The sequence below is a fragment of the Grammomys surdaster genome, unplaced genomic scaffold (assembly GCF_004785775.1).
Source record: "Grammomys surdaster isolate TR1022 unplaced genomic scaffold, NIH_TR_1.0 125951, whole genome shotgun sequence".
In the NCBI taxonomy this organism is placed as follows: domain Eukaryota; kingdom Metazoa; phylum Chordata; class Mammalia; order Rodentia; family Muridae; genus Grammomys; species Grammomys surdaster.
In genome coordinates this window covers 2,231,542-2,244,573 of record NW_021620772.1, presented here as the reverse complement: position 1 = coordinate 2,244,573, position 13,032 = coordinate 2,231,542, and the positions used below count along the sequence as shown (strand labels likewise).

Genomic DNA, 13,032 nt, shown 5'->3' with positions numbered 1-13,032 from the left:
CTTTCTTTCTTTCTTTCTTTCTTTCTTTCTTTCTTTCTTTCTTTCTTCCTTCCTTCCTTCCTTCCTTCCTTCCTTCCTTTTCTTTCTTTCTTTCTTTCTTTTTATTTTATTGGATGATTTATTTACATTTCCTATGTTGTCCCCTTACCCCATCCCCCACCACCCCCTCGGAACCCCCAATCCCCTCGCCCCTCCTCCTTCTTCTCTGTGGATGTAACCTCTATCTACCTCCCCCCACTCCCACCTCCCCACCCTCAAAATTCCCACCCCCTGGGGCATCCAGCCTTCATGAGGTCAAGGTTCTCTTCTTCCACCTATGCCCAGCAGGGCCCTCCACTTTTACAAATTCAGCTGAAGCCCTGGATCCCCCCCTAAGTGCTCCCAGGCTGGTGGTTTAGACCCTGGGAGCTGTGGTTGGTTGGTATTGTTGCTCTCCTCATGGTGCCTTAAATCCTTTCAGCTCCTTCAGTCTTCACTATAACTCCTCTATTGAGAACCCCATGATCAGTTCAATGGTTAGTTGTGAGCATCTGCCTCTGAATATGTCTGACTCTTGAAGGCCTCTGAGGAGATATCCATATCAGGCTCTTATCAGCATGCACTTCCTGTCTTCCACATCAGCATCTACCTTTGGTGATTGCACATGGGATAGATACTCAGGTGGAGTAGTCTTGAGACGGCCCCTCCTTCAGTTTCTGTCCCTCACTTTTTCTCCATATTTGCTCCCTTGAGTATTTTGTTGCTCCTTCTAAGAAGGACCGAATCACCCTCACTTGGTCTTCCTTCTTTATGGGCTTCATGTGGCCTGTGAGTTGCATCTTGGGCATTTCAAGGTTCTAGGCTAATATCCAATAATCAGTGAGTGAATACCATGTGTGTTCTTTTGTGATTGGCTTACCTCACTCAGGATGATAATTTCTAGTTCCATCCATTTACCTAGGAACCTCTCGAATTCATTGTTTTTAATAGCTGAGTAATACTCCATTGTGTAAATATACCACATTTTTTGAATCCATTCCTCAGTTGAAGGACATCTGGGTTCTTTCCAGCTCCTGGCTATTATAAATAAGGCTGCTATGAACATAGTTGAGCATATGTCCTTATTATATGTTCGAGCATCTTCTGGGTATATGCCTAGGAGTGGTATAGCTGGATCCTCAGGTAATACTATGTCCAATTTTCTGAGGAACCGACAGACTGATTTCCAAAGTGGTTGCACCATCTTGCAGTCCCACCAACAATGGAGGAGTGTTCCTCTTTCTCCACACCCTCGCCAGCATCTACTATCACCTGAGTTTTTAATCTTAGCCATTCTGACTGGTGTGAGATGGAATCTCAGGGTTGTTTTGATTTGCATTTCCCTGACGACTAAGGATGCTGAACATTTCTTTAGATGCTTCTCGGCCATTCGAGTTTCTTCTGTTGAAAATTCTTTGTTAAGCTCTATACCCCATTTTTTAATAGGGTAATTTGGTTGTCTGGAGTCTAATTTCTTGAGTTCTTTGTATATATTGGATATTAGCCCTCTATCAGATGAAGGATTGGTAAAGATCTTTTCCAATTTGTTGGTTGTCGTTTTGTCCTATTGACAGTGTCCTTTGCCTTACAGAAACTTTGCAATTTTATGAAGTCCCATTTGTCAATTCTCGATCTTAGAGCATATGCCATTGGAGTTCTGTTCAGGAACTTTTCCCCTGTGCCCAAGTATTTGAGGCTTTTCCCCACCTTCTCTTCTATTAGTTTCAGTGTATCTGGTTTTATGTGGAGGTCCTTTATCCACTTAGACTTGAGCTTTGTACAAGGGGATAAGAATGGATCAATTTTCATTCTTCTACATGTTGTCTTCCAGTTGAACCAGCACCATTTGTTGAAAATGCTGTCCTTTTTCCACTGGACAGTTTTAGCTCCTTTGTCAAAGATCAAGTGACCATAAGTGTGTGGGTTCATTTCTGGGTCTTCAATTCTATTCCATTGATATTCCTTTTCTTTCTTTTTCTTCCTTCCTTCTCTATTCTCTCTCTTTCTTCTCTCTCTGTCTCTGTCTCTCTCTGTCTCTGTCTCTCTCTCTCCTTCTCTCTCTGTCTCTCTCTGTCTCTCTCTGTCTCTCTCTCTCTCTCTCTCTCTCTCTCTCTCTGCCTTTATAAGATGCTACTGAAATGCAATGAGGTTTCTTCCTAATGACAGATTTTCTTTGGAAAGGCCATTTGTATTTCAATGGAGTGTTTGACAAAATTACTGGAAAACTAGATGAAATTACCCGTGAGCAATGGGATGTGCTGGTGTCTCCAGGTCACTTATTTTGGGATACTAATGGCTGTGTAACACAGGCGGGGAGATGTTCTTACACAAAGAACTCCAAAGAGAACCCAATGACCAGAGACACAGATGTAAAAAGAAGTCCTTGGTTAATCATCTGCATGCTTTGTCTGCATGAAGGAAAATGTGAGTACTCCTAAAAATTTGAGAAAGTATTTGGGGACATCCAGATGTCTGGCCTCATGTAGCTCAAGCATCCAGATGTTTGAGCAAATGTCTCCCTTCCAACTGTGGTTGGTTGTTGTTGTTGTTTTTTTTTTCCCCTCAAGTAGATACTGGTCATGGCTATAGTAATTACAGATCATTAACTGGTGTTAGGGAAAATTATTTGGGGGAAAACCATACCACGTCAAAGCATGAAAGTTTACATGATCACAAATATCCACTGTAAGAAACCAGGTGGGCGTGTGTGTGCTGTTATCCAGCCAGGTCAAGCCATTAGCACAAGTTGTCAGCACTATGGTCCCCTGAGGAGGATCTAATAATTAAGAATAATAAACATGAGCTGGTGGCCTTCACTGATTAAAAAGGAAGCCAGTAGCACTTGAATGTTTACAAAATTTAAAAGATGTGGAAAAGAACATTCCCTGCTTTGAACTGAGTAGAAAACTCTAAGCTTCATGGAAAGATGCTGAGGAAGGCTCAATTCTCTCTTCTTTTATTGGGCTCAGCCTAATGTGAGCTGCAGGGTCTCCAATTACAATGGTCTCAAACTTGTGGGAATCAACCTAATAAAAATGCTGCAAAGAATCCCAGCCCATCCTCAGCTGTGGGCCGGCTGTGCTGATTTGCATGGTGCAGGAGTGTGAACTGGCCTTCCTGGAGCAGGCTCTGCCTTCTATGAGATCATGAACCTGAATGGAAGACCTTACATGAGAAAACAGCATTTTGATTCTGATTAAGATTCTCAAAGCTGATTTTTAGCCAACTCTTGTTGGAGATACAACAGCAATGCCATAAATAAAATAGCCACAGATGGATCTGGATATCTGTTCTGAACAAGCATCAGGAAAACACTTTTTATTTTACTTGATGGATACTTCACAAAAGTAGTATTCAGCCAAAACTGCCTCGCCAAGCATGCTGACCTAGAGTTTTAACCAGTTTGCCTCTGCATTCCAGGAGAAGACAAAACATCTTACAGAGGTGCCTGGTACAATGTCACTGCCTGATATGTGTTTGCCCTTACATACCAAGCCTGAAATTATTCAAGACATTTATCTTCTTTATAATTGAAAAACACATACTTCTTCAGCAGTAGCTCAGACGTGGCCTGGGGAGTGTCTTTTCAAAGGTGGCAATCTTCAGCCAACCTGCAGTTATGTTCAGGAGTGACACAAGCTGTGTTTTCTATGACCATGGAAAAGCCAGTGTTGATTTTCTAAAGAGCTTGGCTAGAAAATGCAGAAGAACAGAGATCATAAATGCCAAAAGAAGTATTTAGTATTTTAATTGAAAACGGATCACAATGGTTTTTAATTCAGAACAAAAGTCGTCCAAGTATGATCCACTTAAAAATATAATTTTGTTTTTAATACCAATGACACACACAGCATTGTTTTGTTTTGAAAGAAACGAGAAACACGACTCCTGCTCGGAAAGTCTACTAATTTGGGGAGGAGGAGGAAGTAGAATTACTATACAAAGTGTGTGGAATCAAGGGGGGAGCTAGCCATTATTCATTTATTTATTTATCTATTTATTTTTTTATGTATGTATTTACCTTTTCATGCTACCTGACTGAAGAGAATTCCCTAAGTACTGTTTAGAACAACAGAACTGGAAATGAGCAAGGTAAAATATAGGTCCGTAGTATATACACATTCTAGCTGACAAGATTATGCTAGACACCTCTAGAGGGTCAGGTGAGAATCATTACTCTGTCTTTCATCCCACCTTCTCTAAGATACAGACTCTCCATGTCTCAGTTCCCTTCCTGCAAAATTGGGACTACAACAGTACACATCTCAGAGCTTGATGGCAGGAGAAAGGGGCTTTGTAAAGCTCAAAGAACAATGTCTGCTCCAGAAGCAACGTTTGCATCAAATGTAATGAAGCCGAGACATCAAATTCCCAAGGCTTCTTGGTGATTGAGAATGGGAGAAGAAGAAACCATATTGAAAGACACTGTGATCAGAGATAAAATGAGACATGTTTTGACACTTCGTGGCATTTCAAAAGACTGGATGGTAACAAAGGTACACACGTGTCTGCGCAAATGTGGCAGGGGAGGGGGAGGCGAGGGTGCTCTACCACACAGCTTTTCAATTAGGCTGCTGTGGGAGGGAGAAAACCAGAATTCACAGGGAAGGAACTGGCTGATATTATTATTATTTTTTGATGCAGCATTTCAGAAAACATAATCAATGGCACCAGTCCAGTTCCCATTTAGTAACCAAAGAACTAGCTGCAGCTGTTTTTATGCCTGGTGGTGCCAGTTTGATAGTGTATAATCATATTTGCATAAAGATAAAAAGGAAGGTGTTATAGAACACAGTTAAGCCTATGGTTTCACCATGAATTAAAGGTAATTTCAGACTAATTAGGTATAATTTGTTAAGGAATTCTTCCCAGCAATGATGACTCTGATTTTGTAATTACAGGACAATGCTTACTGTGGCTTTCAAGGCAGGAGAAAGCACACCCGAGGGGGTCGTGTCCCACACTAGGCAGATCTAATGGTGCCACAAAAGACAGGTGTTTCGTCAGATTTCAGCCACACACTTTCACACCTGCAACGCATTAACTACAGCAAGGATGTTAATGAAGGCCAGGTGCCTGTTTTCCAACCTAAGTGAGGAACTGCCTCGGAGGCTTGCTGTTTGCTACCTGACATCTCCCCGGGATCTCCAGCAGGGTCTTCTGGTTGAGGAGGGGACCGACTGAGCAAGCCTGTGAGTGACTAGTCCTATGGAAACTAGGGTATTGGTATGGAGACATCAACCTTCCCTTATGGTCATGGGTTGTGACTTCCTTTGTCAGGAATCGCTGCAGTTTTTATCCTAAAATAACAAGGAACTCTTCCAGGAGTGTGTCTCTGTTCTGTAGGCTGTCTCAGCACAGAGTGCAGTCTCCCAGAGCCCTGGAAATTGCTGATCTACCCAATCTACAAAGTGGATTTCTGGAAACTGCTGTGTTATCAGCTGCTACCAGGGAAAGTTTGATTGTAGCAACTCAAGTCTTTTCAAACTCAAAGGTTTGCCATTGCTCCCGGAAGCAGGTAATGGGCGCCTTGGGCAATCTCTATTTATTTTAATAAGATACAAGGTTTTCATTGTGTGTGGGCTATATCGTTTTAATGTTTTCTGTTATGAAACACGAAATCTTTTTCTCGCTCCCTTGAAATAAAAATCTTAACAGTGGGGTTTTCCTCTTCCCAACAGCCTGTTTCTGGTTTGTTTCACTATTTTCAATATTACAGTTATCTGCCCTTACAATTTCAGTAGTTAACTAAGAAGGTAAGATTGTCTAAGAAATAAAAAGAAGAAATTTAAAAAATAACACAACAGCGCTGAAAATGGGGACAGAAATGAGCAGGTCTGGGTTCTCAGCAGCAGGAGGGGACTGGGTAGACTCATTACCAACGACTTCTGTCCTGAACTGAATAGCTCTTAACCTGGGAGGTGGAAGAGGGCAGATATCAGAATGTCCGGCAACGGACAGAACTCCAGGCCCAGTAAGTTAGGAAATAACAGAGTCGTGGGCTTTTAGCAGAGCAGGTGCCAGTCTCAGCAAGAGGAATGACCTGTGGATCAAGAGTTAACCCAGATCTCCAAGGTGAAGACCTGGAAGTCCCACCTTCAGTCTCAGATGCAGACTGGTGTCCTTCAATTGACCTGACAGCAGTACAATGCAGCTCGTTTGTTCTTCGTCCCCTTGAAGAGTTCTTCAGACTTTGTTTGCACGAGATTCCCCATGATATGGGGGTGTTTTGTTGTTGTTTATTCATGAGTCACACCAACAGAGGCTTATGTGACTGAGAGATTTTTCCAGAAAAAAAAAAAGGTAGATACTTGGGTTTCCCTTTCCACAATCATCCACCAAGTAAAACAATGTTATTTTTTTGGTTTGTTTGATCAATTTGGTGTTCATCAAAGATTCTATATGAAGAATGGTTGTAGATGGAAAAAAAATCCTGAACAACAACCAAAACAAACCAAAACAAAAGCAAAAAGCAAAACAAACAAACAAACAAAAAAACCATCCTGGTACCACTGTTAAACTCCCAGGTCTAGGCAGATCAAGACTGCTCTCCTGGATGACATAGGCCACATGTGTATGTCTCAAAGGCCACCTTTATGCACAGCACAAGAAGAAATCAACTTCCATTTTTGCTTTTTTTTTTTCTTTTTCTGATAGGCAGAGTATCTAGACAAGTGCTCCGTCACTGGGTGATGTTCCCAGGCCTATAAACCTAGTAGTCAAAGCAAATATATTAGTTTTCAATCGATACTACAGAGAATTGTTTGAGTCCAGGTGTCCAGCAAAGGCACCAGCTACACCCTAATCTGTTTAAAAGCCCACACTGAAACTCCTACTGTTTGAGAGTTGCCTCTGCCCTTACAGCTCTGTGGGTGGTACATGGAACTGCAACTGTGACTCAACCTGGAAGCACACCAAAACTACTGAATAATTGCCCCAGCTCAGGCCTACTGAATCAGGGCCTACATTTAAAAAAAAAGTTTCTTTGCTAAGTTGTCAATCTATATTTCAGAGGTTGGTTGAATGGTGACCACAGTTGTCACTAATACTCTCAGTAGTCAATTCTTAGTCTGGGATCCTTAGTGGGAGCACAGCACCCAGCTGAACGAGTTTACAGCATCCTAGGAGAGGAGTGATCATGGCTTTTTGTAGGATGTGGGGAGTAAAGTGAAAGGCAGGAATGACTCAGAGGAATATATAGTAAGTCAATTCAGGAAGACTTACTTGGTGGTGGGGGCAGGGGTATCCTAACTGATTTGCATTACACTGTATATTATTTTTTCCTTTAAGATAGAATAAGAAAAATTTAGAAGTGACTCCATTCCTGGAGTTTTCCTTTCCACAGGCCCACTTTCTCTTCCGTTTCTCTTAACCTTTTCCATGCCCCTCTGGGTACATACTCAGAGATATAACTTCTATTGTATATAACTTTCTCTTTTAAGACTGTTCTTATTTATTCCTGAAGGAAATTCATTTCTGCGTATGAGACAAAGGCTCTATTCTTCCCCGTTGACAGTTTGTAGGAACATTTTTTTAAGTTCTCTGAGGTTGAGCTGACAAACCCTTTACCTTTACATTCTTTAGGGGAAGGAAAACTGCAAGCAGTGTGTCTTGTTGGGTGCAGTGTGCAGACTTTCTGCTTTATTTCTGTCCACTCACCATGAAGTAGGTGATGATGGAGAACAACTAATACTTAGCTCTTCTTTTCCCCAGGAGATTGACAAAGAGAAGGGGCCAGGAATCTAGAACCCCCTGTCTGCTACTTTATCTAAAACTTGAGTGTGTCTAATCTTAATCCAGCTTTCCTTTTCCTTATCTCTATCTGAGAATTTATTTCTCCCTAGAGGATAAGAACAAATAAACAAACTATAGCTAGTTATAAGACAGAGGTAAACAGATCCAGAAAAGTAAAAGCAAAACTAAAACCAAACCAAACTAGATACTGGATATCATAGACAGGGATTGAAAGGCCATCATATCCAAGGCATATACAGTACTGAGTGCTACTGTCCTCAGTGTCTTAGGAAAGCAAGGGGACACTTTAGGTTTTCATTGGCTCTGGTCCTTCAGTACACTCACCTATTAGTTTCACAGGATTGTTCTGGAGCCTTCTTTCTCATGTTCTATAAGCTATGCCTCTTGTGATAGTGTTTCTAGCTAGAACTTCCTCTTCTTAAATAACTTCTCCTTCATTTGTCCTTAGATTTCTGGTTTCCTTTCCTGTTCTGTATCTCATTTGTATAAACTCAACTCTCAAAGGTGTTAGCCCAGAAATCAAAGGAAGGAATCCATTTATGATGTCAGGCATTTTTTCCCTACTTATAGGGAGGATCGTCTGGGTTAGTGAAGTGTGGGTGTACATTTTATAATTAGACTATCCAGGATATTTGGAAGAACAAGAGATCCAAAATCCTTTTTGAATTCCATTAGATGATGTCTCCTTGATGAGACTAAGTGGCCAGTTTGCAGAGTTTCCCATGGTTCAACAATCTGTTAAGATTTCTTTCTTCCCTAAATAAATAAGGTGAGGGCCTTGGGCTCCTGGCCCTCTCCCAGAGCAAGTTTACAAACCCTTGAAGTCTTAGTGGAATTCTGCCATTGCTCTAGCAACACTTAATTGGTTTTAATTATCCCTCCACTGAAGCTGAACCATCTCTCACCCAGGCCACACCACAGAACATGGCTCATAAGTTTTATGAGCCACCTCATGTATCCTGTCTATATGTGCAGCCACCTTTTCCAGCAGAGCAATCTATCAGCCAGGTAGCCTTGCCTCTGACAGGCTTGGCTAGATGCTCAAAACAAGAAAGTTTGTTCTTGGTAACACTGTATTGAATATTGTACCATCTGGAAATTTGAAGCAGAATAGAGATTTGAACTGTGCAAATTTCAGTATTAAAAGGGAATATGAATTGCTTAGGCCATCAGACTTGACCTACTAAAAGAGTTTGATATACTTACATCCAATTTTCTTTGCTGGGAGGTGAGGTTGCATTTCAAATTGCTAGTGGATCTCGGGTCTATGCTGCATAGGACTTCAGAGAACCCCTGTAGAATAAATATAAAACCCAAATTAGAGACATGGTCCTTATGAATAAATTAAGTGAGAGCTGAGAAGGTTCAAAATATATTTTGTGAATTATGCTTGTTGTGAAAGATAATATAAAGTTGTTTTTTTCTAGTTCTAACAGTGTCTGTATTTTTTAGGGGTGGTGGCGGTAGAGAAGTGTATAAAATGTATCTAATACTAAAAGTGTAAAATTAACGTGAGGCGTCAGAATCCCTTCCCAAATGCCTACTCTAGTTGTATAGAAGCTCATTAAGTTGTACAGACTTTGGGTTTGATTAATTTTGGCAGGCAATTTTTTTTTTTGCTTATTTGCATGTATTTTTTTTTTATCAGATCGTCTTTTATTGAAATATTTTCTTGTTGCTTCTTAACTAGCTGGGCACTCCACTGCACCACTGTTGATGTCATCTATGATGTCATGAGGGTGGCGACCATCCACATTGCAGCCCACAGACTGTGCAGTACCCAGGATCTCCTTGATAGTCCCGGAAAGTTCTCTGGCCAAAGAGCGGTGTCTCATCTGCCGGGCAATGCTGACAATCTCATCAAAAGTGATGTTTCCACTGTGTTTAATGTTCTTCTTCTTCTTCCTGTCTCTTGGTGGCTCCTTGAGGGCTTTGATGATCAGGGCAGAGGCAGAGGCAGAGGGCACCACCTCAATCTGGGCCTGTCTGTTCTGGATGGTCAGTTTCACTGTAATCCTCAGACCTTTCCAGTCACCGGTAGCCTTGGCAATGTCATCACCAACTTTTTTTGGAGACAGACCCAGAGGACCGATCTTAGGAGCCAAGGCGGATGTGGTGCCAACCTCATCTCCGGTGCACCTCAAGTACACGACTTTGATCTCATTGGGGTCGAACTTGGGCAGCATGGTGGAGGCGGTTGGTGTTGGATGAACCCGGATTCGGGATGACGGAAGAAAGTTGCACCGTTGCCTCCTCCGAGCCGAAAGCCGAAAAGTGCATGTATTTTTAAATAATAAAGTTTATGAAATTAAAAAAGCAGTAGCCCACCAAAATAAAATTTTGTCCCACCCCTTCCACTCAGCGTGGAGAAGGGAGTGTGAGAGCTTTTAGTAAGTTGTAGGTCAGTAGCTGCTTTATGAGAATTATGATTTATTTTCTTCTCTGGACAAACTAGTAGGGGCAGCAGGAAGATGTACCTGTTGCTTGGGAGAGATACTAGATCAATACAAACCTAATGGTTAAAGTATGTCTCAAGTAAACTGACTAGGTTGCTAAGTATCTCAAGTTGACTTAGTTAATTCAGAGTCTAAGAACCAATGACGTGAAGCTAGATGGCAGTCACAGGTCCTTGGATGCTCACCCCCTTCTTTTGGAGTAGCATTGGTTTTGGGTGGGGACATGCAGGGTGCAATGCTCTGTCAGGTGGGAGACATTTCTACCCTTCTAATTTCTTTGCTACAGAGAGGAAGTTAGTAGCTGCCCTCACTGCATAGGGTCATGGGATTTGTCCAGCTGGCTGTCTTGCCATCTCTTCTACCCTATCTTCATTCTCCAGTCCCTGTTTTGACTAGAGGTCTTGAATACTTCATGTAAAATGGTGTTGACACCAAAAATGTCCTGTGATCATCTTATGCACTGGAAATAAGGGCTGTTCAATTTGCCCCTTTGTCCCTTCAGATGCTATTCAAAGAGGCAGGGAACTTGGCAGAAGAGCACAGTTGGTTTTGGCAACAGCATCCAAGACCCAGAGATCTCCTGACATATAGACTGGGGGAATGTCCCCTGACTTGGTACCCCTGTGCATCTGTTGGAGTGGAAGTGAGTGTAAGCGGGTGAGGTGTGGGCGTATAATTGTATAAAGGTTGAAAAAAAGTCTTCACTAGAATAAAAAAGGAATGCAAAAGGGATCAAATAGACAACCAACCTCAGGGAGGAGGGAAAGTCAACAGAGACTCCCTTTTAAACCAGTAAAATGCATGTTGTAGTAGGAGGCTGACTTTTTTTTTCTTCAAGGGAGATTACATGCAAGCTGTAACCTTGTGCCACTAATTATAATTATACCCAGCATACCTCCAGGGGACTCTCCTATTGGCCAGGGTCTTGTCAGCCTTGCCTCTATCCCCCTACTCAGTCACACCCCGTTGAAGGCTCAAGTTGCAGGCTGTACTCACACATGAAATACTCTTAAAAATAAAGGGTCCTGGGAGCCAGAGTCAATTCTGTGCATTTGGCTCTTGTGCAAAGGAAGTTTTCCTGTGTTGGACACAGACGTTCTGAGAAGAGTTCCCTCCCCTTTTAAATTTAGTTACCCTTAGAACAGAGAAACCATAGCCAAACACGTATAACATTCATCAACAGACTGCAATATATATAAAACATCCCTGCTTTCTTGTAAGAAAATGATTGTATGCAGGTTTTTTTTTTTTTTTGGACTGCGAAGCTGGAAAAAATAATTTAAAAGTAGATCCAGAGAAACCTCCTCGACAGGTCTCAGAATTTTAAAGTAGGAGTCTCTTTTGTTACATTTCTTGTAAGAGTATATTAGGACATTATTAATGATACTATGTGAAAATTTGGAGAGACATGCAGAACCACACAGAGCCCCATACTTAAAAAGATCTTTCACCTAGTTTTCAGATCAGCAACAATCACTCTGAAGCCCTGTATGGTTTTCCACAGCAGTTTCATATACACTTTATATCCCTCTCTCTAAACCAGGCTAGAGGAGGTAAAGAGCATCAGTTGAAGATGGAGAAAATACCAAACTTTGGAGAACTTGATATCCTTTGAGGGCACTATTATTTTTGGAAATAAACTTCAGAAAAAGAGGAATATGTTTATCTTCTCCTTAAAATCTAACTATGATATCATAGCTATTGTTTTGGTTACTCTGAATAATTAACTTAGCCACAGCACTCCTGATTTCCCATCACTTGCTTTGTCTTGATAAAAGCCTTGTGATATTTTTCCATTGTTAATTCATTGGTTCATTCATTGAATATATTCAGCTAGACCTTTTAAAGTTACATAGCAATAACAAAAGCTAAAACATAGCTGTGCCTCGAAGAAGGTGAACTACAAAAGCAAAAACTCTGTACTTGTAGAGAAAAATGATCTTAGATGATGACAAAATGTTTTAGGAGACTGTAAGAAAATGATTGACAGGATGATAGAAGGCAATGAGGAAGACTTCTGGGTATTTTTGTTATGTTTTATACATGTCTATGTAATCTCAACATGCTGGGCAGAAATGAAGGATATTCTAGGGGGGAGGGATCGCTTAGAGATAGAGATAGAAGCAACTTCATACTCAGAGGACAGAGACTCAGGCTAGCGAGAATGAGATTCATAGGATACAGGAAAGAAAGGTGGGTTCTGGTGTGAACTGTGGGTTTAGTGGAAGTACTTATCCAACCAGGGATAGTGGAATAGAAGATAGCTCCCATCAGCCTATTGTTTAGAAAAACAAAAACAAAAGACAACATACCATGAAATAGGATCATGAACTAATTGAGAGATGCCTCAAAAGAGACTGAGATAAGAATATTGACATCCCAACACAGAGCTATGGACTCCCACTACTCTGCACCCCCAGGCAGTACGGATTGACCTTTCATGTAGGGAGGAGGCAAAGGAATCAACAGTTCATAATTATTGTGCAGCCCTAACTTGAAGGTTCTACTTGGGATTTTTTTTTTTCTGAAGGTGAACATTTTTTTTTTTTCCTGAAGGTGAACAAACTCTGTATCTTCCATGTCTGAGTTGCTTTTCTGTCTGATATTTATAGAAAAGGAATGCATTACTACTGCATTTAGGTGAAAAATTCCTTCAGTTTTGGTTAGATAACTTAACATTCAATTCATTTTCAAAATGAGCATGTTATTCTATCACAGTGTCTCCACCCTGGACTCTTATTTCTATAAGGTACAGTAAATGTGGCTCTAACATAGTACAACGACCAACATATACAATGCTTGG

General features: G+C 41.2%; 1 pseudogene; it reads right to left on the bottom strand.

Moving 5' to 3' along the window:
* Window positions 1–9,406: 9,406 nt before the first annotated feature.
* Window positions 9,407–9,959, bottom strand: LOC114609309 (annotated as a pseudogene).
* Window positions 9,960–13,032: the final 3,073 nt, after the last annotated feature.